The sequence below is a fragment of the Mustela lutreola genome, chromosome 6 (genome assembly GCF_030435805.1).
Source record: "Mustela lutreola isolate mMusLut2 chromosome 6, mMusLut2.pri, whole genome shotgun sequence".
Lineage (NCBI taxonomy): Eukaryota > Metazoa > Chordata > Mammalia > Carnivora > Mustelidae > Mustela > Mustela lutreola.
In genome coordinates, this window is record NC_081295.1 from 53,458,553 (window position 1) to 53,482,566 (window position 24,014).

Consider the following 24,014-nt stretch of genomic DNA (forward strand, 5'->3'; position numbering starts at 1 on the left):
TTGAATCTCATAGACTAGAAAGGATCTTGGTAGCCATACCATGCAGGAATGCCTAACTTCTGACAGAATCCTATTACTAATACCAGCAAAGAACACTGCTTTAAAAGGAAAGGAGTAGAGTAAGTAACAGACATCTCTAAATGCTGAGAGAATTCTTAGGTTGGGCTGGAATTTGGTCCACTTTGGTGATTTGGAGCTAAAAAGCAAGCACTGGTAATATTTTGAAATAAGCTATATTTGTCAGCATCTTACAAAGAACTTAACTTCCTGTAATTGTGATTTGAAATGCTTTTAATGACATTTAAAAGATACCGCTATGTAGTAAAAAAGTGATACCCTCTGATAGCTTTTATCTCAATAGTGTGAGAGGTGCTTTATACTATTTCTAACATAATTTAGAAAACATTTTTCCATGTGAAAATGTTCTGTTTGGGCTATACTAATATGGCAAGATTGGATAAAGTAAAAGTAAGTTGAACACTTAAGATACTTGAAAATTTTTAAAAATAAAGGCTGAATTTAAGTATTTGCCCTTCACTTAAAAAATCTGCATTGTAACCAGGAGTGGAGATGGGGAGGGACCAAGCGCCAAGATTCCAGAGTAAGGGTTGCTGGACAGAGTCCTGTGAAAATGTGCTATACTTAGCATTTAGTGAAAGAGCTGTTAAAATTATTGATAGATTTCAAAGACTAACCAAAAGTCCTTAGATTAGAGTCCTTAAGAGGTGTTGAAAATGTGTCCTTTGGGATACAAACTTCATTCCAATCTCCTTTTCTATCTTTATCAGACAGTATGATCTCCTTGAGATTAGTATCCATTAATAGGTAGAAGGAATTCTGTGATGTTATCCCATTAATATAAATACCATAGGAGATATATCTAATTTTGTTATAATTGGTATTATGCTCAAAGTTATATTTGTAGTCTATAGCTGTTCTAAATGAAATTAAACTACTTACAAATGAAGAAACCAGCTCAGAGGGCATGCAATTTACACAAAGCGACAAATAAGAGCAGAAGATTTCAAATCCACTTTTGTCTGATTTTTAAAGTTCATAGTCTTTCCAGTATACTATGATGTGTTTGATTAAATGTTAACTGGGGTAGCTTCAATACACTTAACAGCGATGTATGCAAAAAATACGCTGCAGACTTCCATCTTCCCTGTACAGTCAAGCTTCCTGGAAAAGTGATCAGTATAGTCTCCAGTTCCTACTCAGTTTCATTATTGATGCTATAATTTATAATCTCCCTACCTATTTAACATCTGTCTCTTCCACTTAACATTCAAGATCCAAATTAAGCATGCTGATCACCGACCATATTGCTCTGCTTCTTGGTGCATGCATATTCATTTTTAACACTCCTGATAAGCACCCAAGATTCTGCTGGAAAGTTAGACATTCACCCCTTTGCTCCCATGTTCCTTGTACTCACCTTCATCAAGACTTTCTTCCGGGCGCCTGGGTGGCTCAGTGGGTTAAGCCTCCACCTTCGGTTCAGGTCATGATCTCAGGGTCTTAGGATCGAGCCCCATATGGGGCTCTCTGCTCAGCAGGGAGCCTGCTCCCCCCGCACCGCCTGCCGCTCTGCCTACTTGTGAACTATCTGTCTCAAATAAATAAAATCTTAAAAAAAAAAAAAAAGGCTTTCATCCCTTTGAATTCAAATTTGAAATACAGTTGGTAAGCCTGGGAAACTGTATAACATTGTAGTTAATCATACAAATGACAGAAGACCCAGCTTCAAGCCTTGGATTACCATGGGTAGCTAACCTTGCTAAATGTTTATCCTCCTTCCTATAAATGGAATAATGCTTAATGCACATTTTTTTTTAAAGACTTTATTTATTTGGCAGAGACACAGGGAGAGAGGGAACACAAGCAGGGGGAGTAGGAGAGGGAGAAACAGGCTTCCTGCTGAGCAGCTTCCATCCCAGGGCTCATGACCCCAGCCGAAGGCACATGCTTAACAACTGAGCCACCCAGGCGCCCCATTTTTTTGTTGTTGTTTTTTCCTAATGCATGTAAAGCGCTAAGGATGACTTCTGATACATACCAAATGTGCAATAAAAGTTAGTTGCTTCTGTTAACTTTCTGGGAAAAAGGACAGTGTCTTTTCATCTCCTATCCCTGTCAACTAGACACAAAGCAGGGACTATGAGCCTTCAGGGCTGGTAGGACGGGCTTACAATTTGATCCATATCCTATATACTTCTTTCAGCTCTCCTTAGTGTGTGGTTTTCGTTCTTGTGAGAATCACTGCTGGAGCTCCAGACCCATTTCCCTGCAGGAAGAAGGGTTGGTGAAAGAGGACACAGTAATTAAGTGAGCTCTCTTTAAAGACCCTTAGAAGCTCCAAACCGAGACCTCGGCTTAGCTGTCTTCGGCCAGAGCTTTGTTGCACGTTCATGCCTGGTTTCAGAGTGGTCAGAAAATGTCTTAGCTGGGCAGATTGGCAAATGCAGTTGGAATTCTGTATAATAAGGGGAGACTGAGTATTGGGTTGGCAACTAACAGTCTTTCCCCCTGTTGTTGGGTTTTTCTTTTTTAAACAGTGGCATGAATCTTATTTTTAATATTTTGTTTATTTATTTATTTGAGAGAAAGGGTACAAACAGGTGTAGAAGACTCCCCACTGAGCAGGGAGGCCGCCAGGGTGGGTGGGGCTCAATCCCAGGATCCTGAGATCATGACCTCATCTGAAGGCAGACGCTTAACCGAGTCAGCCAGGTGCCCCCAATCACGTTTATTTAAACATATCTTACCTTTCTCAGATTGAAGACTGCAAAAACTAAAAGTGTGCTTTACTGGGTGGTCATGAACCCTAGGAGCAGTGCTGCTGCGTCTCCACGCTCCGCGACCCCTGTGCCCAGGAGACCCCTGTGCCCAGGAAACCGCAGTCACACGCCAAAACTATCCCACCTCACTTTACACAACAATCCTGAAAGCTTAATCAAATGAGGCTATTGAACACGACATTTACATTAGAAAAAGCGGGCTGTAGGAAAGCCTGGTGTGTTGGTCCCTTTAAGTAAAGTTTGCTCCACAGTTGGGGCTCTTTGCTTCCTAAAGGCGAAACGGTAGATGAACCCAAATGGGAGCAAAATGATGGTTAAGAAGATGCCCTGGGAGGTGAAGGGTCCTCCGGAACCCGACTCTGCGGATGGGGCAGCCTCCAACGACAACGAATTGGCAGGATACCTGGTGGTATTGCGATCGTGGGTGTTGTAGACGCTGGGGGGGTGGGGGGGTGTTCTGTGACCGGTGAGTGTGGGGCGGCCGCGGGGGCGCGCTAGCCACGCGGGCCGCTGGCGAAGTCGCCCTGCCAGGCGTCCAGGTAGTAGGCAAGCGGCCGCTCCTGTAGCAGGTGCTCGCTGTCCTTGGCCCGCGGTGCCCAGCTCCTGTCCGGACTCCTGCCCGGACTCCCGCTCCAGCGCCGACTCAGTCTAGCGACATCACCGCTTACGGGCTGTTAAAAAAAAAAGTCAACACCGAAGAAGACTACCTGGAAGCATTTCGGTTCCTAGCTCTGATTTCTGATGCCCACAACCGTATCCATGCCAGTTCTTAGGCTTGGTTGCAGTCCATTGGCAAATAACTTCCCCATTTTGCTTAAATTAGTTCTGGTGAGTTTCTCAGCCGGCAACCAACCAAAGCAGGGTTTCCTGACTTTCCCACTTATTGTATCATCTAATGGAACCACAACTGTGCCATTTACCCTAAACAGTACTTAGATGATTAATAAATGGTGACCATTACTGGTCTCTTAGGGCAGACAGGAGTATTTCAAAAAGATGTCCTTAGGGAACACAAATGCAAATGCATATGGAGAATACAAGAATGATAAAAACAAGAATTATGATGCTGTTATAATCACTTTGGTTCAGGGTTTGCAGAGATTCCTTCCTGCTGTTTGAGAGAGTTTCGCATAAGCTCCCTAAAGCTGGCAATTCCACAGGCATCTAGCCTGAACTCCTCCTTCTTGGGTCCTGGATACATTCGCGTGGAGAGCAACATGTTGTAATCCACTACCAGGACTCTTCTATATATACACCAAGATTAATCATTCAGGTTAAGAGATACTGAGTGCCTACTACGTGCCAGACGCTGTCGTACGTGTCTGGGAATCATGGGTGAACAGAGTTTACATGAGAGTGAGAGGTGGCAGGGAAGAATGTGAGAAGGTAGTAAGTTCTTAGGGAACAACAGGGAGAGCTGGCATGTGGGTGGGGTAATTGGGGGCAGTAGTAAATAAGGTGTGAGGATAACCTTTAAATAAAGACTAAAAGGTGAGGATTGTTAGTCACTCAGATATTTGGGGGGAAAACATTATGGGAAGAGGGAACAGCCTAGAGAAAATGCCTTAAATCCCTGGCATGTTCAGGGAAGAGGGTGGCAATAGCAGTTCTCGCTGAAGAGTGAAGAGAAGTCAGAGAGGTAAGGAGGGACCACACTAAGTGGGGACTTGAGACTGTTGTAAGGGCTTTGGCTTTGACTCGGAGGGATATGGGAGGTCATTGCAGATTTTTTTGTTTCTTTTGTTTTTGTTTTTTACAGAAGACGGACTTACATGCTTTTAAGGGGATTAGTTTGACTATGATGTTGAAGTAGGCCATAGGAGACCCAGGGTAGTAGCAGGCTGACCCGTTAAGAAGCCCACTACAACAGTCTAGTTGGGAAATGTTGGAGGCAGTGCACAGGTGTTAAACATAGAGGTAATCAGAAGTGGTCAGATTTTGAATAGAGGAGATCTTTATCAGACCCTGTCCGTCATCTATCCGTCAGCCATCCCTCTCTCATCCATCTATCTGACCATCCAGCAACTGCTTATTGAAAACCTACTTGGTTCTAGTTAGAGGAAATAGACAACTAAATAGATTCATAAGCATGATAAAGGTCTATAGTAGGAACTGCCATAAAGGAATCAACAGTGTGATTTCTTAGGGAAAATGATGGAATGGAAGCTAGAGAAGGCCTCAGTTGAACTGAGACCAGAAAAAAATGAGCTAGCTGTGATAAATGTCAGGAGAAAAGCATTCTGGGGGGAAAGGAAATTACTTTGCATGGTTGAATTGGAAAAAGAAGATGAATGGTGGAACATAGGAAGCTGGAGAAAGCAGCAGTTGTGATCTCTTCCCCAGTGACTATCACAACAAACGGCCATGTCCCTACCACAGTCTCTAGATTGATCTTTTTTGTTTTCATAATATTATGCAACACAATCTGAAAGCCATAGTACTGATTTAACAAGAATTTTAAAAATAAATGAACATGAGGGCACTCAAACCCAGCCGGCTTTTTAAACTATTACTAGCAAGAACTAGAAACTAACGAAGTACAGTTAGCAACAGATTAAACATGCAGCAATTACATGTGAATTAGACTTTAGATCTAGATCTGTCGTATTCCAAAACCAATTTTTTAAAAAAATTTGGTTTATTTATTTGACAAAGAGGGAGGTCACAAGTAGGCAGAGAGGCAGGCAGAGAGAGGGGGAAGCAGAATCCCTGCTGAGCAGAGATCCCCATGTGGGGCTCCATCCCAGGATCATGACCTAGGCCAAAGGCAGAGGCTTAACCCACTGAGTTACCCAGGTGCCCCTTCCAAAACCAATTCTTTATCTGCTATGTACTATGTTACTTCCTAGGTGAGAAAAGAAGAAAAATACTTAAGACAACTTTACTCATTTACCCCCACCCCAAAGACTTTGTTATCTTTGAACACTGCTCGTCATTAATGCAACATTATATTATGTTTGATAAATCTGCATCTAATGATGGGCAGCTTTTTATTCTCTCTCTTTTCTCTCTGATTTCCATGAATCTAGATGTGTATCTGCTCCAGCTGCCTACCTCTGTTGAAATTATAGCTTCATAGCTGCTATTTATGGTTTTTTTAAAACAATATTTTTCAAGTCAAGGACATTTTGCAAGATTCGTCTCATTAATAAGGACACCTATTCAAAACCCAAGACAGTTTCCAAAATTTTATCTTAGGGTAATACACCAGAGAAAAAAATGATCAAATGATTTCATTAGATTGCTTAGATAATAGAAAACTATGTATTGAAACGGTAATTCTAAAGTGTAAATGAAGTCTGCCACATGAGGAAGAACTCATAAAATTGGATTGTTGTAGCCTTTGTGCAAGAATATAATATGTGAGTGTACAAATAAATTTGGATTTGATTGTTGGTTTCCAATTATAAATGTGCCATAAATATATAATGAAAGATGGGCTGTTCCCTTGAATTCTGAGTTATGTCAGATCTTTACTGACTTCTTGTAGGAGGCCATCATTTTCCTTCTGGGAGGATTCTAAAAATATTCTCTTGGCATTGTACGGTTGACTAAAGGCTGGTGTTCTTGCTTGGCCTCCTCACATCTCTCCAGGCCCTTTGACTTCAACTAGTGCACTTACCTAAATCATTCATGGCACGTACAGCAGTCATTTCCCCACCTTAATTCTATCCTAATAACCGTCAGGATGATTTTTTAAAAAACTTATTTATTTGAGAGAGAGCAAGCACACAGGGGACGAGGAACAGAAGGAGAGAAAGTCAGGAGCAGTTTCTGAGCTGAGCACAGAGCTCCATTCGGGGCTCGATCTCCTCACCCTGAGATCATAATCTGAGCCAAAACGGACTCAGATGCTTAACTGACTGAGCCACCCAGGTTGCTCCCCAAAATGATTCTTTAAAAAGATTCTTTCCACTTTAGTTGGAACATACTAAGAAAAAAGTAGACCAGAAATTCCTATCATGGATGAGAAGCCAGGAGTCTCCTTTTGGTTTACCTCTGTCTCTGTTTATCAATAAAGAGCTCTATAAAGAGCAACTAACAGAATCCCTTCAAAGGACTGAAAGTTGTGGAAAACAAATAAAATGAAACAAAGTGATACATTTCTCAAGAAGCAATTTAAAATGTCAGTTTAGGGGCATCTGGGTGACTCAGTGGGTTAAGCCTCTGCCTCCAGTTCAGGTCATGATCTCGGGGTCCTGGGATCGAGCCCTGCATCAGGCTCTCTGCTCAGCAGGGAGCCTGCTTCCCTTCTCCTCTCTCTGCCTGCCTCTCTCTCTGCCTACCTCTCGGCCTACTTGTGATCTCTCTCTGTCAAATAAATAAATAAAATTTTTTTTAAAAAGTCAGTTTATTTCTCAAGCCATAAAATATAACCTAGCCTCATTTCTCCCAAGTGGCCACAGCCCGGCTTCAATAATACATTTGTGATCATTATTTTCCTAATCAGGCTTTTTACTGGTCGAACATTTTTTTTTAATTGTAGATAATTATTAAGCATGCTGAGAAAAAAGTGGTTATGTATAGAATATGTAATAAGTACCATTTCAGAAAACATTTTTCTGAAACCAATTCAGGTATAGTAAGTACAAAAAAGAATAAAGAAAAATGCTTCTGCTGATGTTCTAGTCTTTGTTCCTGGAGCACAGGAGTGCCTGTAGGTCTCTCTGTCTCTTGTCTCAGCTCATTCCTTTAGAATCCCTTCTTCAGCATGGCAGAAATGTGTTCTCTGGGGGCGCCTGGGTGGCTGAGTGGGTTAGGCTGCTGCCTTCGGCTCGGGTCATGATCCTCGGGGTCCTGGGATCGAGTCCCGCGTTGGGCTCTCTGCTCAGCGGGGAGCCTGCTTCCCTCTCTCTCTCTCTCTCTGCCTGCCTCTCCGACTACTTGTGATTTCTCTCTGTCAAATAAATAAATAAAATCTTTAAAAAAAAAAAAAAGAAATGTGTCCTCTGTTAATGGCTACTTTGCAGCCACTCAGTATTTGTCCACGCAGGCTGCCACAGCAAAATACCACAGACTGGGTGGCTTAAAAACCAGGAATTTATTTACTCACAATTCTTGGGGCTGGGAGTCCCAGGTTAAAGTGCTGGCCACGTCAGGTCCTGGTGAGAGCTCTCTTCTTGGCCTGTAGATGAGTCACCTCCTGGCCGCATCCTCACGGGTCCTGTCCTCTGGGTGGCACAGACAGAGAGAGCTCTGGTGTCCCTTGAAAGGACATCAATCCTATCGGGTCAGGGCCCAGCTTTTATGACCTCATTTAATTTTAGTTACCTCCAAAAAGACCCCGTCTTCAAATAGCCATGTTGAAGGTTAGGACTTCAATATATGAATTTTGAGAAACACACCTGAAAGAAAATGGGGTATTTGTGGTCTCACGTTCAAAAATTTCAAGAAAAGGCTCTGACTAGTCCAGGATGCATCAACTGAAAAGCATCATAATTGACCCTATTTGTGTTAGGGCTCACTCCTTGCCAATCAATCACTTCAGTTTAAGGAGCTAATATTCTGAAGAGTTTCTCATGGATTAAACACGCAGTATTAAAAACATATCGAATTACAGATTTGATACCGCACGCACCTCGTGTGTTTACTTAAGGATGGGAAGAAGGTAATCATACTTAAAAGAATGTGGTTCTTTTTTTCAAGAGTAACAGAAAGATGAAAGACATCTTGGTATGAGAAAACAAGTTAATTCAAGAAATGCAGAATATTCTGCTCAAGATTTTTTGCAGCAGGAAAAAAATTCTGAAATGTATGGATCTGAAACATACGATATTGTGGCATCCAATATCCATGGCAACATTTCTTTCTTTCTTTCTTTCTTTCTTTATTTATTTATTGAGGAGGCTCTCCTGAGGGCCAGAGGAGATAAGACTGGAGAAATTCAGAAGGCTTAGGCAATAGCATTGAAGATGGACCACAGTGGAGACAGAATGGCTAATGAGGAGGATATTATAGTAGACAAAGCAAGATTTGAAAATCTTGAGGGAAATGAATTGTCATGTTGGGTGAGAGTAAGGTAAGGGTGGCGGGAGGTGTTAGGAAGGATATGAACAATAACATAAAGTCTTACAAGTCACGTTTTGTGTGAGAATAACCACCAGGAGGACAGCAGAAGGGAGAGAAGAATCTGTAAGGATGGCCAGCATGAGGAAATGGGGAGCACTTTGCCTCCATGTATTCATTCAACAAATGCTGAAATGATAATTAGGAACCCAGCAAGGAGAGTACATCCATGAAACAAAATTCCTCCTCTCCCTAAGTTATATTCTGAGCCGCTGAACCTCAGAGAGGCCTTGAGGCAGCAATTCTGGATGCCAAGTCTTACAAAGTTTCTGGGGAAGATGGCTGTTCCAGCTTTTGGCTCCTGTTAGCACCTCTCCAATAAAACGCTCATGTACCACAAAAAGAAGCACCCATTTGTAGACACACAATATCCCAACCCATATTTATAAAGCAAAAATGGACAGTTTTGTTTTGTGGGTGGAACATAACGCATTCAAAGCTGTAATTCTGCCTGCTGCGTTGATAATCTTTCATGTGATTCTAGAGCCTCAGCTTTTCCTGGAATAGTCCCTGCACCTATCCCGGGGGTCATCCCAGAACAAGTCATAGCCTACCCCAAAACAGTAACTAAGCTGTCACCTCTTGCAAAACAGAAAACAGTTCCACTTCTGATGTGATAGTATTTTTGGCTTTTGATACATGCATCAAGATTTCAACGTTTTGGGGATCATGTTTCAATCCGATTCAAACTGTGAGCTTCCTTTTCCCCTGTCTGCAAGGAAACGGCTCTCATTTGCAGCCTGGGAACAGGAGTAGGCCCTTCTGTGAAGGCAGCAGAAGGTCTCTACTTTTCCCTTTTATATCCTTTTTGGGGGGAGGTCATTGTCTTTTCCCAGAGCACCCAGTGATAAAATGTTGGGACCCATAGTATACGACACTTTTATGGACGGACAGTTTTCCTGGAGAGGAAAAACAAAGGAAATGAAGACTTCATTTGAAATGGATCAATGTAAAACTAATATTCACAAATCGACTCAGATTCTATAGTGATTCTTTGATGCAACGTTTCCATTTCCCTTTCTCTATCTTTTTGGGGGTGGGGAGAGGTGAGAGGCGCTGCAAAGGGGCCGTGGAACCACTAGGAGGCAGTATTGGATAGGAAGAAAAAGGAAAACGTCACGTTCCTCTTACCGCTATAGAATGAAGTAACCTTTCAGTAAATCTAAACTTAAAATATCATCCTCTCGCCAGTCGGAAGTCCACTGCTTTTCTGCACTCCGATGGCACTGCCTACGTGTACATGTCAGAGCAAGTATGATTTGTATTCATTTTTCTTTCTTTCTTCCTTCCTTTTTTTTTTTTTTTTTTTTTTAAGATTTATTTACTTACTTGAGGGAGAGGGACAGGTTTTTGTTTGTTTTGTTTTTTGAGATTTTACTTATTTATTCTGGAGAGAGAAAAACAGAGAGAGCACGAAGAGGGGGAGGGGCAGAGGCCGAGGGAGAAGCGGGCTCCCGGCTGAGTCGGGGGCTGGAGGCTGCGCTGTGTCCCAGGACCCCGAGCTCAAGACCCGAGCTGAAGGCAGCCACTTCACCGAAGGCTGAACCACTCAGGCCCGGGGAGGAGAGAGTCTTGAGCAGACTCCACGCCGCACGGAGCCAGAGGGGAGACTGGACTTCCCGACCCTGAGATTACAACCGGACTTGAAGAGTCGGTAGCTCACCCGACTGAGCGCCTTAGGGGCCGCTGCATTCATCGTTTTCTCCGTTCAGCTTAAGTTCCTTGTAGAAGACTGTCTTTCCCTTCGTTAGTTTCCTACATAATATTTGTTGAATAAGTGGATCTTTTATGAGCACCCTCCGAGGACACGCTGTTCTTAACAGTTGAAACAATTTTTATAAAAATACGATTTTAGGGGCACCTGGGTGCCTCCGTGGGTTAAAGCCTCTGCCTTCAGCTCGGGTCATGATCTCAGGGTCCTGGGATGGAGCCCTGCAAGGGGCTCTCTGCTCAGCAGGGAGCCTTCTTCTCCCCCCCCCCCGCCCCCCCTACTTGTGATCTCTCTTTCTGTCAAATAAATAAATAAAATCTTAAAAAAAAAATACGGTTTTAAAGTTTTGATGTAGAGTTCAAAGTGTTACCTAGGGAAGACATAACGAACCCAGCATCCAGTTATTTCACAATTAGCACAGCCACCCTTGTTTCCTTGCCGAGCTTTGTCACCTACTTACTTTAATCATTTGATCCCTAATCCTGGGAGCTGAATCCAGTGACTCCGGGTGTCTACAAGAAGCCACAGCCCTCAGAGACTCGTTCGGTTTTGTGTTTGGATGGGGAGATAGGGCTGAAGACACCCCACTCCTTTCTTCAGCCTTTCTTTTTTTTTTTTTTTTTTTTTTTTTTTTTTTTTTTTTTTTTTAAAGATTTATTTATTTATTTGACAGAGATTACAAGTAGGCAGAGAGGCAGGCAGAGAGAGAGAGAGGAGGAAGCAGGCTCCCTGCTGAGCAGAGAGCCCGATGCGGGACTCGATCCCAGGACCCTGAGATCATGACCTGAGCCGAAGGCAGCGGCTTAACCCACTGAGCCACCCAGGCGCCCTCTTCAGCCTTTCTTAATCCCTTCTGTTCCTGAGCAGTTTGGCATACAGCAGGTGCCAACAAGGAAGGCGCAGTATTTCCAGCTACTCAGCGTAGGGAAGGCAGGAGGGATAAGTTGAAGAATCAGTAGAGATATGGAAAAAATTATAGAGCCATGAACATGTTGGTCCTGAACTGTGCGGAACAGCTGGAAGGATTGTATAATAAGGGCTGGACTTAGGGAGCATATAGGCAGCCTCAGCAGGGTGGGGTGGAACAAGTTCTTCTGGAAGGCAGAAGGATGAAGGCGGGACATGTGGGAGACAGGGAAGAAAAGGGTGTGAGGAGAGAAGGGGGTGTGCCAGCTTCCCGTGTTGCCCCTACACCGTGAGCTAACAGTGCTTCCCCTTGAGAGTCTGACCCCTTAGATGCTGAGAAAGACTTAATAATTCCTGTTGAACACCTGGCTTAAGGAAAAACTATACATAGTGACTCAGTGTGTCCAACATGCCTTTTCGATCATAATATTGAAGCACCATCTGTGAAGTCCGGACCACCCTCTCATGCCTTTCGCTGAGTGCTGGATAAATGGTGGGCCTTATTATTACCATCGGTAGTGTTACTCATTGTTATTACTGCTATAGCAGGACTCAGAGGCTTATTCTGACCAATTGTTTCATTTAGTTTTGGAGACAGAGACACTGATACCAATAAAGAGAGTACAGCTCTTATTTATTTATTTATTTATTTTGATAGATTCCGCCCCCTAACCCATTATTTATTTAATTTTGATTCTAGTATAATTAGCACACCGTATTACATTAGTTTCCGGTGTACGGTATGTGCTTCGACAATTGCACACGTTACTCAGGGCTCCTCGTGATAAGCGTGCTCTTTGGTCCTCCTTCCCTATTTCATCCATCTCCCCGCCCATCTCCCCTCTAGTAACCATCAGTTTGATCTGTATAGGTTAAGAGTCTGTGTCTTGGTTTGCCTCTCTCCTTTTTATCTCCTTTATTCATTTGTTTTTGTTTCTTAAATTCCACATATAAGTAAAATCATATGGTATTTGTCTTTGTCTGACCAACTTATTTCCCTTAACGTCATACCCTCTAGCTCCACCTGTATTGCGAGTCCAACACTTTTGTCTTCTGGTGGACTTGGTTGGCTGCTGCGGTAACTACACTTTGCCTTTTAGCCTGACATTCACGAGGGAAGCACAGTTGGCATAGCTCTGTCCAACAAATAAATCTAACGGTGATTCAAGATTTCTAGATTTGTTTTGTTTGGATGGTGAGAGGTTTAACAACGAAAGAAAGCACTCTGGCTGAATTTGCTAGTTCTCTTTCGAACTTAACAGGTACCATCTTCTTAAGCCAACTTCAACAGGCCTCTCCTTCTTATTTTAAGAATTTAAAAAATGGGGAGGGGGGGCACCTGGTTGGCTCTGTCATTGGATGTCTGCCTTCGGCTCAAGTCATGATCACCGGGTTCTGGGATTGAGCCCCACATCTGGCTCCCTGCTCAGTGGGAAGCCTGCTTCTCCCTCTCCCACTTCCCCTGCTTATGTTCCCTCTCTCTATGCGTCTCTCTCTGTCAAATAAATAAATAAAGTCTTTTTTAAAAATGGGGGAATAGGAATAACATCCATGTACTTTCAAAAATTTTTATTTTGAAATTTTCAGACATAAAGAATATTAGAAAAAATATTCTATCCTCAATTGTTATCTTGCCACATATACTTCATCTATGTGTTTTTTCATTAAACTATTTTACATTGTAGACTATGTGAAGTTTCAGTCCAAAATATGTCAGCATGTAATCCTATATCATGATACCATTATCACTCCTAATGAATGAACAATTATTTCCTAATATACTGACTATATTCAGTTGCCTCAACTGCCCCCAAAATGTCCTTTATATATACATACACATATATATGTGTATATATACGTGTGTATATATATATTTCTTTTTAAATATATATATATATATTTATATATATATTTAAATATATATATTTATATATATATTTAAATATTTTTTTTCAAGTCAGACTCTTATCATGGACCATATAATACATCTGTTTGTTATGTCCTAAGGCTCTTATAAACCACAACAGTTGTCTTCTTCCCCTTTTTCTTTCGTCAGTCTGTGAAGACCGTAGGTCAGTTGTTTGATTGAATATTCCTAGCACCCATAAACTTGAACTTCATTGTAACTAAAATGCTTGGGGTTGGAAGTGGGGGTCACCCTCTGCCGGGGTGATCTTAGGAAACTCCATGAGCCATGGATTTCCTTTGTTTTCAGTTTTAATGTTGATGTAAATTTTACACTGTCACACACACAAAATAGAAGTGTGATGTATTTCACAATTTCACTCCCTATATTATTTCTTTTCGTTTTCTGTCATGTTTCTGAGGCTTTCGTACAGTTTTTTCTTTTGAGATTGATCCTCCAAGGATCCTTCAAATGTACTCCTTTTTCAGAGTTTGACATCTATCAGGTAGAATGTCAGAAGATCAAAGAGGCAGGGCATCCTACCAGGGCTCCATGTCAAGGTTATGACAAATCAAGATGCTATATTGTGTTTTAAAGTCAGCCTGTTAAAGTTATTTTGTATAATATACTTTTTGCAAGTAAGAATGCTTTTGGCCATGTTCCTAATTTTAAGAAACAGTTTGTAGTGTTTTCATTTTACTACTGAAACAAGGTTAAAAATCATCAGACCAGTTGCTCAGGGTTGGTGGATAAAATCAATCTTCCTTGGCAAATAGAGTTTATAACTCTGCATGAACACATTAATAAAAGCAGTTTTTAAAAATATATATTTTATTTTATTTCTTTTTTTAATTTTTATTAATTTTTTTTAAAGATTTTTATTTATTTATTTGACAGAGAGAGATCACAAGTAGATGGAGAGGCAGGCAGAGAGAGAGAGAGGGAAGCAGGCTCCCTGCTGAGCAGAGAGCCCAATGTGGGATTTGATCCCAGGACCCTGAGATCATGACCTGAGCCAAAGGCAGAGGCTTTAACCCACTGAGCCACCCAGGTGCCCCAATAAACACAGTTTTTAAAAACAAATATTTATAACATAAAGGTTACAAGTAGAAGTCCTAAAAGACTAGTAAGATAAAGTTTTGAAGATTATAGGGAAACTTTTTCCTTATTTTAGTCACAGAGTTACACAGAAACTCAATTTTGTGATGACAAAATACAAAATAAGTGTAAAATTTACTTACATTTTATGGTAACTGATATGTATATACGCTTAATTCTATTTTATCCAGACAGAGCCTGTTGTAAATCTTGTGGTTTACATTCTCAAGTGTGCTCACAGAAACAGCTTCCTAACATTCCCTCAGCGTCTCCTGCTTAAAACAAAGCAAAACAGGGGCGCCTGGGTGGCTCAGTGGGTTAAAGCCTCTGCCTTCGGCTCAGGTCATGATCCCAGAGTCCTGGGATCGAGCCCCACATTGGGCTGTCTGCTCAGCGGGGAGCCTACTTCCTCCTCTCTCTCTGCCTGCCTCTCCCCCTACTTGTGATCTCTGCCTGTCAAATAAATAAGTAAAATCTTAAAACAAAACAAAACAAATGAACAAACAAGATAACTTTAATAGAAATTAAGGCAGAATCAAAGATATTTGGCATTTTGAGTAATTTAGTGCCACTTAGTGGACTCGCTGTCCTAGATTGAGCTCACTGAATTCCTTTCCTTTCCTCTTACCAGTATGCATAAATTGTACAAGGTTCCTTTTCTTCCTAAAGTGGTTAAGCTGCCACTGAAAAAATTTCATTTAATTTTCCTTGGTGAAATAGTGTTTGAGGCGTACTCATTACTTCAGGCTCTCACTGGAATTTTTTACTCAAGGAAAGGTTGGTCAGCTTGACCAATACTGAGGAGAGAGGACTTCAAGGGAGAAAGAGCTAAGATTCCAGATGTTCATCCTGCTTAGGTGGGCAAAATATAAGCAGTCCACCTTCAGAAGGGCAGAAGGACAGACTGGCAGACTTTTTATGTCCATTGGATGGCCTGTAGTCTTGGGCCTAGCTGATGTAGGAGAACCTTCCCTACTGCTAGTTGGCTATCTCTGCATTTTGTTTCTTCTTTGGAGACCAAAAAATCATGAGAGGAAATAAGGCCTAAAATTTACTGGCTTGAAGCTTTGTCTTAGCTGGGTTGATTTCAGTTTTATCAAAATAATGGAGTTAAGAAGTACTGGTAACGGGGCTAAGAAGTACTTCTCTAAGTAGTCCCTCCTGGGAAAGGAGGTATGTGAAGTGAAAGTGGGAATTATCCACAAGGAGAGTGATGAGAGATGAGGGCCTGGAGGTGTACATGACCATGAAAAGCAGGTTCTGTGGACTTAGAGGTAAATTAAGGATGGTCCAACTGAATAGGTGACAAGAGAGCTAGTCATTAAGTGGTGTATAGTGGCATTTAAAGTATGTCCACCAAATCCTTGTTACTTCTCCTTTCAAGAGGTAGTCTCTATTCCCTCTTGAACCTGAGTGGTCTTGGGCTGCCGTGATGAGTAAATGTGGCTGAAGCAATACTGTGTGACTTCCAGAGCTAAATTAGAAAAGGCCAGGCAGCTTCTGATAGTTTCTCTTGGGGCACTCACTTATGGAGCCTCCATAGCCATGTTAAATGTCCACCTGAAGTCATCATGTGGGGAGGCCTCCTAGAGAGAAAAGTGGAGAAATGTCCAAGGAGCCCCAGCTCTTCCAGCTGGTAGCTGTTTGAGTGGCTTTGGCCCAGGTGCTAGATATGTGTGAAGAAGACTTCAGGATGATCTTAAGCCCCCACTGCATGACTGCACCTGCACAGAGAACCAAGTGAACACTGCTTAGCTGAGTCCACTCAGCCCAAGAGCAGTGAGCAAAATAAACATTATTTTTAAATAATGTTTGGGAGTAACATTTAGTGCAGCAATAGATAATTGAAGCAAGGCACTAAAATAGAACAATGCTGATAAACTCAAGTTCTCTCAAAAATTTTGGTGAAAGGCAAATAAATTCAACTCCTGCTGAAGTGGTGTTGCCCTTGTGAGAACATTAGTTAAAAAGCTTGAGCCCATCTCTGTTGTGTATTTGTGTGAAAAGCAATGGAATAAATTCCACTTCTTTGACCAGGGACGGCTTAGGGGAGGTTTGGACTACAGGAGAGGAAACATAATTTCCCTCCACTCTTCTTAGTTCTTGGCTGAGACCTCTGTAATCAACAACAGAGGAAAACAAACAGACATTGATTACCATGTATACCTCCAGGGCACATGGAAGATACCAAGGGAAAAATGAGTAACTCCCTGAGGTGGCTTGGGATTCAGGCTTAAATATCATTTTAATAGGGAAAGAAGATAAATGTAAGCCTCTTAGGGGGAGAGGAAATCATTTTAAGGAAAGATGAATGGGCACTTTGAAGAATAGATTGGAGGTATGATAATTTGTGACAAAGTTTGTCTGAGTGTGATGTCCAATTTTATCAGTCTTCCCTGGTTGTTGAAACTCCCAAAGAGAAGATTTAGGACAATTGAGTTCCTTTTGGACCATATGTCATTATGCCAAAAAGGGGAGTTCAGAGAAAGCCTCTCCCTGTGCTGGCTATTTTTCAAGTGCTGACATCTCAAGACAATCAAGGTACCAAAGTGGCATATTTGGGGGTGGCATATCCTGAACTCCTGCAGTCATATTTGGGGGTAGCATATTTGCTACCCTTCTGAGCAAAGCCTTCTTCCTTGATAAAAAGAGATTCAAGAGGATGAAGTCTTCCCTTCCAGGCCCCAAGCCTGGGGGCAGGACCTGCGGACAAGAATTCCCCAGTTCCATCTTCATTTTGGTACTGAACTCACCAACCTGGAATTGCTGGCCACTGGGCTTCATGTTGGGTAATAATTGCCCTTCTGATAGGAAGATATCCTATTATTTGTGGTTCAAAACATAACATACATTTGACATGATGTGGCTTCCAAGGAATGAGTGATTTAAAAAAAAGTTCTAAATTTTAAATCCTTTAGTGTATCTTCTAAGAGTTTCCTGGTTTCAACAGTCACAAAGGGAAGCTGAAGGGGGAACTTGCACTTGATAAAAACAGGGACTGTTTTGCTGTTTTTTTCCCACCCCCCTCAGGATACTAAGCCTACTTTAGCAAGTAGAAGTAAGTTAGGAAATGGATCTGTTTTTGTTCCTTTGTTTCTGCAAATTTTCTTGTATAGAAAAGGATTTGGAATCCCAAAGTGAAACATGAAATCCCGTGGAAGATAGTTATGTTTTAAGATTTTGTAATCAAAGCTGCCAGGGGTTGAAGTAAAGTCCTTCCCTGTTTGATTTTAACATTCTAGGATGGCCAGCTATCACAGGCTGAACTACATCTCCCCCAAATTCATCGGTTATAAGCCTCCCCATATCTCAAAATGTGATTTTGGAAATAAGGCATTAAAGATGTAAATAAGTTAAAATGCAATCGTCAGACTGAGCCCTAATCCAATTTGCCTGGCATCCTAGAACAATGAGAACAATGAGCAAATAAATTGCTGTTATTTAAGCCATGCAGCCGGTGGTATTTCATTATGGAAGCTCTAGTGAATGAATGTGAGACCAATGCCCTTTTACTTGTTATGATGTAAGGTACAGTTTTCATTCCTTCATTTCGTCACTCATAAGGGAAGGGATGAAAAAACAGCAAGTTAACAGACATTTGCAAATAAGTCAAAATACAGAATTATATTCAGTGCCACTTCTTTGGGAGGGGCATACAATTTTTATGAGTAGGTAGTCAGTTTCATCCCACCTGCATTGTATGTTGAAGAAATATTTATGGATTCTGGTTTGAAGGTGACATTAAATCATCAGGCTGCCAAACTTGCTTACAGGTCTCAATCTAACCTTGGACACAATAAGGGGTTTAGAGCCACTTCTTGTGTTTATGAGGTGTTTGTGAAGAAGATAACAGGGAATAAAATTTGATTCATTAATTTCACTCAGTGGAATAGCTACGAGACAACTGTATAATACTTTATGTGATTAGTCTTTTGGCCTAATTATAAATTCATTTCTAAAACAGTTTGTCCCTAAGTAAATTGCAATGCTGTTTTCTATTTGATTTTCTAAAAAAAAAAAAAAAAAGAAAGAAAGAAAGAAAATCTAGGGGTGCCTGGGTGGCTCAGTTAAAGCCTCTGCCTTTGGCTCAGGTTGTGATCCCGGAGTCCTGGGATTGAGCCCTGCACTGGGTTCTCTGCTCAGCGGGGAGCCTGCTTCCTCCACTCTCTCTCTGCCTGCCTCTTTGCCTACTGTGATCTCTGTCAAATAAATAAATAAAATAAAATAAAATAAATCTAATGGAACTGTCCTCACTAATATTTATTTGTTATTATATTGCAATTAATGGAAATATGCAGTTATTGCTCTTTTTCCTCCCAGGTCATTTTGATGCTATGGAAATTACCCAGGATGCTTTCTAATAAAATAAAAATAATAGATCAACAATCTTATCTAGGTTTTCTCAAGTCTGTCTTACAAAATTAGCCATCAGGAAATATCTTGCCTACCAAAATATAATACAACAAAATGGTATTTCTTGAACTATGGCTCACAAAAAAGAGATACAGAGAGCTGAAAATTTTTAGTATTTTATTAACCAGTTTTCAGTTTTGGCGCCATCACCTATAGGAACACAAATTTTGCTCTTCCCAAGTGAGGAAAGAATTCACACAAACAGCTGCAGTTAATAGAGGCAGGGCCAACTAGCCATATTTGACAAGCCAGCAGCCATGGAAGCCTTAAGGAAGCCCTACAGAGATGAAATTTAATTCAGTTTAAAAAAAAAAAAGGAAAAAAGAAAAAAATATATATATATATATTTAGTTTGTTTATTTATTGTTAACATATAATGTGTTATTTGTTTCAGGGGTACAGGTCTGTGAATTATCAGTCTTACAGCACTCTTCACAGCGCTCACCATAGCACATACCCTCCCCAGTGTCCATCACCCAGCCACCCTATCCCTACCCCGGCACTCCCTAGCAACCCTCAGTTTGTTTCCTGAGATTAAGAGTCTCTTATGGTTTGTCTTCCTGTCTGGTTTCATCTTGTTTCATTTTTCCCTCCTTTCCCCTGTGAAACAAGACACTGTTTCTCAAATTCCTCATATCAGTGAGATCATATGATAATTGTCCTTCTCTGATTGACTTATTTTGCTTAGCATAATACACTCTAGTTCCATCCATGTCATTGCAAATGACAACATTTCATTTTTTGATGGCTGCATAATATTCCATTGTGTATATATACCACATCTTCTTTATCCATTATCTGTCGATGGACTTCTAGGCTCTGGACATTGCTGCTATAAATATTCAGGTCACGTGCCCCTTCGGATCACTACATTTGTTTCTTTGGAGTAAATACCCAGTAATGCAATTGCTGGGTCATAGGGTAGCTCTATTTTCAACTTTTTGAGGAACCTCCATGCTATTTTCCAGAGTGGCTGTATCAGCTTGCATTTGTACCAACAATGTAGGAAGTTTCCTCTTTCTCTGCATCCTTACCAACACCTAGTGATTACTGACTTATTAATTTTTGCCCTTCTGACTGGTGTAAGATGGTATCTCATTGAGGTTTTGATTTGTATTTCCCTGGTGCTGAGTGATGATGAGCACTTTTTCATCTGTCTGTTGGCCATTTTGATGTCTTCGTGGAGAAATATCTGTTCACGCCTTCTGCTCATTTCTTGATTGGATTATTTGTTCTTTGGGAGGTGAGTTTGATAAGTTCTTTATGGATTTTGGATACTAGCCTTTTATTTGATACATCATTTGCAAGTATCTTCCCCCATTCTGTTAGTTGTCTTTTGGTTTTGGTGACTGTTTCCTTTGCTGTGCAAAAGCTTTCTATCTTCATGAAGTCCCAGTAATTCATTTTTGCTTTTGCTTCCCTTGCCTTTGGCAATGTGTCTAGGAAGAAGTTGTTGTGACAGAGGTTAAAGAGGTTGCTGCCTGTACTCTTCTCCAGAATTTTGATGAATTTCTGTCTCACATTTAGGTCTTTCATCCATTTGAGGCTATTTTTGTGTATAGTATAAGGAAATGGTCCAGTTTCATTCTTCTGCATGTCCAATTTTCCCAACACCATTTGTTGAAGAGACTTTCCTTTTTTCTACTGGATATTCTTTCTTGCTTTGTCAAAGGTTATTGACCATAGAGTTGAGGGTCCGTTTCTCAGTTCTCTATTATGTTTCATTGGTCTATATGTCTGTTTTTGTGCGGTACAATACTGTCTTGTTGATTACAGCTTTGTAATAGAGCTTGAAGTCTGGACTTGTGATGCCACCAGCTTTGGTTTTCTTTTTCAACATTCCTCTGGCTATTCAGGGTCTTTTCTGGTTCCATACAAATTTTAGGATTATTTGTTCCAGTCCTGTGAAAAAAAGTTGGTGGTATTTTGATAGGGATTGCTTTGAATGTGTAGATTGCCCTAGGTAGCATGGCCATTTTAACAGTATTTGTTCTTCCAATGCATGAGCTTGGAAGTTTTTTTCCATTTTTTGTGTCTTCCTCAATTTCTTTCCTGAGCATACTAAGTTTTCTGCATACAGATCCTTTGCCTTGTGGGTTAGATTTATTCCTAGAATATCTTATGGTTTGGGGTACAATTGTAAATGGGATTGACTTCTTCATTTCTCTTTCTTCTGTATCATTTTTGATGTATAGAAATGAAACTGATTTCTGTGCATTGATTTCATATCCTGCTCCTTTGCTGAATTCCTGTATGAGTTCTAGCAGTTTTGGAGTGGAGTCTTTTGGGTTTTCCACCTAAAGTATCATATCATTTGCAAAGAGAGAGTTTGACTTCTTCTTTACCAAATTGGATGCCTCTTATTTCTTTATGTTGTCTGACTCCTGAGGCTAGGACTTCTAGTACTATGTTGAATAGCAGTGGTGACAGTGGACCTGCTGTGTTCCTGACCTTAGGGGAAAAGCACTTAGTTTTTTTTCCCATTGAGAATGATATTTGCTATGGGTTTTTCATAGATGGCTTTTATGATATTGAGTTATGTACCTTCTATCCCTACACTTTGAAGAGTTTTGATCAAGAAAGGATGCTGTACTTTGTCAAATGTTTTTTCTGCATCTATTGATAGGATCATGTTTCTTGTCCTTTCTTTTATTTATGTTGTGTATCACATTGATTGATTTGTGGATGTTGAACCAACCCTGCAGCCCAGGAATAAATTCCACTTTATCGTGGTGAATAATCCTTTTAATGTACTGTTGGATCCTATTGGCTAGTATTTTGGTGAGAATTTTTGCATCTGTGTTCATCAAGGATATTGGTCTGTAATTCTTTTTGATGGTTTTTTTGGTTTTGGGATCAAGGTAATGCTGGCCTCATAAAAAGAGTTTAGAAGTTTTCCTTCCATTTCTATTTTTTGGAACAGTTTCAGGAAAATAGGTATTAATTCTTCTTTAAATGTTTGGTAGAATTCCCCTGGGAAGACAGCTGGCCCTGAGCTCTTGTTGTTGGGAGATTTTTGATGACTGCTTCAATTTCCACTGGTTATGAGTCTGTTCAGGTTTTCTATTTCTTCCAGCTTCAGTTTTGGTAGTCTGTACATCTCTAGGAATGCATTTTTTTCTTGCAGATTGTCTAGTTGCTCATAATATGTTCTTATAATTGTATTTTTTCGGTGTTGGTTGTGAGCTCTCATCTTTCATTCATGATTTTACTTATTTGAGTCCTTTCTCTTTTCTTTTTTGATAAGTCTGACCAGGGGCTTATCAGTCTTAATAATTCTTTCAAAGAACGAGTTCCTAGTTTTGATGATCTGTTCTACTGTTCTTTTGGTTTCTATTTCATTGCTTTCTGCTCGAATATTTATTATTTCTCTTTTCCTGCTGGGTTTAGGCTTTATTTGCTGTGCTTTCTCCAGCTCCTTTAGGTGTAGGGTTGGGTTATGTATTTGAGACCTTTCTTATTTCTTGAGAAAGGCTTGTAGTACTATATATTTTCCTCTTAGGACCACCTTTGCTGCATCCCAAAGATTTTGAACAGCTGTGTTTTCATTTTTATTTGTTTGTTTCATTTGTTTGTTTCCATGAATTTTTAAAATACTCCTTTAATTTCCTGGTTCACCCATTCATTTTTTTGTGGGATGCTCTTTAGCCTCCATGTATTTGAGTTCTTTCCAACTTTCCTCTTGTGATTGAGTTTCAGTTTTGAAGCATTATGGTCTGAAAATATGTCAGGAATGATCCCAATTTTTTGGTACCAGTTGAGACCTGATTTGTGACCCAAGATGTGATCTATTCTGGAGAATGTTCCATGTGCCCTGGAGAAGAATGTGTATTCTTTTGCTTTGGGATGGAATGTTCTGAATATATCTGTGAAGTCCATATGGTCCAGTGTGTCATTGAAAACCCTTATTTCCTTGTTGATCTTTACTTAGGTGATCTGTCCATTGCAGTGAGGGGAGTCTTAAAGTTCCCTACCATTATTGTCAATGTGTTTCTTTGATTTTGTTATTAATTGGCTTATGTAATTGGCTGATCCCATGTTAAAGGCATAAATTTTACAATTACTCGATCTTCTTGATGGGTAAACCCTTTAATTATTATATAGTTTCTTTCCTCATCCCTTGTACAGTCTTTGGTTTAAAATCTAATTTGTCTGATACAAGAATTGCCACTCTAGCTTTCTTTTGATGTTCATTGGCATGATATAGTTCTCCACCCCGTCACTTTAAATCTGGTGGTGTCTTTGGATCTAAAATGAGCCTCTTGCAGACGACATATTGAAGGGTCTTGCTTTTTTATCCAATCTGATACTCTGTGTCTTTTGATTGGGGAATTTAGCCCATTTACATTTAGGGTAGCTATTGAAAGATATGAATTTAGTGCATTTTTGTTTTGTCTGTAAGGTGACTTTACTGTATATTGTCTCTGTTCCTTTCTGGTCTATGTTACTTGTAGGGTCCCTCTTTGGTTAGAGGACCCTTTAAATATTTCTTGTGGTGCTGGTTTGGTGATCACTCTAAAAGTTCCATTTGCTCCTCTGCAGTCAATCCCCTACCCCCCTCTCCAGACTCTGGAAACCACTGCTCTGATTTCTGTCTCCACAGTTCTGCTAGTGTTACACTGTCATATAAAATGGAATCGTGGGTAGCATGTGTGGACATACATTTTATTGCGCTTTGGTTTATTGTAGTTCATAAATATTGTGCTTTTACAAATTGAAGGTTGGTGTCAACCCTGAGTTAAGCAAGTCCATTGGCACCATTTTTCCACAGCATTTGCTCACATCCTGGCTCTGTGTCACATTTTGGTCATTTCCATAATATTCCGAACTTGACTATTATGATTATATTTGTTATGGTGATCTGTGGCCAACGACCTTTGATGTTATCATTGTATTTGTTTTGGGATGCCACAAATTGCACCCCTGTAAGACAGTCAACTTACTTGACAAATACTTTGAGTGTTCTGCCTGTTCCCTATCTCTACCTCTTTTTTGGCCTCCTACTCTCTGAGACCTGACAGTATTGAAACTAGGCCAAATAATAACCATATAATGACTTGAAAGTATTTAGATGTAAGGAAGAGTCATTAGAGGTGGCAACCTTCAGTGTTTC

At 40.6% G+C, this 24,014-nt stretch overlaps 1 pseudogene; it reads right to left on the reverse strand.

The window, feature by feature from the left end:
- Positions 1 to 3,030: 3,030 nt before the first annotated feature.
- On the reverse strand, positions 3,031 to 10,563 carry LOC131834593 (membrane protein BRI3-like; annotated as a pseudogene).
- Between the last annotated feature and the right edge of the window lie 13,451 nt (positions 10,564 to 24,014).